Below are 558 nucleotides of genomic sequence, written 5' to 3' on the forward strand. Positions count from 1 at the left end.
ATCTATCTATCTATCTATCTATCTATCTATCTATCTATTTATCTATCTATCTATCTATCTAATATCAGATATGGGTCCTGTATTTTAAATTGTGAGCTGTACTTTTAAGAGCATGGCACACAAAGGACGTTCGTTCACTCCGAACGGCGCTTCAGCAGGTAGGTGTACAGAGTTTGCATTCTTATATTTATTGCATGTTTTTTTTTTCTATTATCGCTAAATTAAGATTCGATTGGTTATTACTTTAAACTGTATATTGACGTGTTTTGAAGTATATTTTACATGACGAAAGTGCAAAAATGTTTTATAATCAATTGATCAGTCACTCTTTGTTGAATCCTGTCAAACTTGAAAGGGCGTCACTAACGTAACGTTATTTGAATTTGTGGGGTTCACGCTTACTGAGGGCAGATCTGTTTAACCTTGACATTATTTCACTAGAGTATTCATGTGCTTTGTTGTTTGCGGTTTATAATGTTCTAGCTTTTGCGTGGCATAGGAACATTGATTAGTAATGTTTGTTGACTGATCTTTTTTTTTTTTTTTTCCCCATTACGT

General features: G+C 33.3%; 1 long non-coding RNA gene and 1 pseudogene across 1 annotated transcript in view; one reads left to right on the plus strand and one right to left on the minus strand.

Annotated features, from left to right (window-relative positions):
* Positions 1-558, minus strand: part of LOC107673940 (leucine-rich repeat and fibronectin type-III domain-containing protein 2-like) — a 48,706-nt pseudogene that overhangs the window by 23,498 nt on the left and 24,650 nt on the right.
* LOC107673946 (uncharacterized) overlaps positions 97-558 on the plus strand; it is a 2,401-nt gene continuing 1,939 nt past the window's right edge. Inside the window, exon 1 of the long non-coding RNA XR_001632453.1 lies at positions 97-158. This is a non-coding gene — a long non-coding RNA (uncharacterized LOC107673946). The remainder of the gene's footprint in view (positions 159-558) is intronic.

This window comes from Sinocyclocheilus anshuiensis, unplaced genomic scaffold, assembly GCF_001515605.1.
Source record: "Sinocyclocheilus anshuiensis isolate Anshui unplaced genomic scaffold, SAMN03320099.WGS_v1.1 scaffold1158, whole genome shotgun sequence".
Taxonomy (NCBI): domain Eukaryota; kingdom Metazoa; phylum Chordata; class Actinopteri; order Cypriniformes; family Cyprinidae; genus Sinocyclocheilus; species Sinocyclocheilus anshuiensis.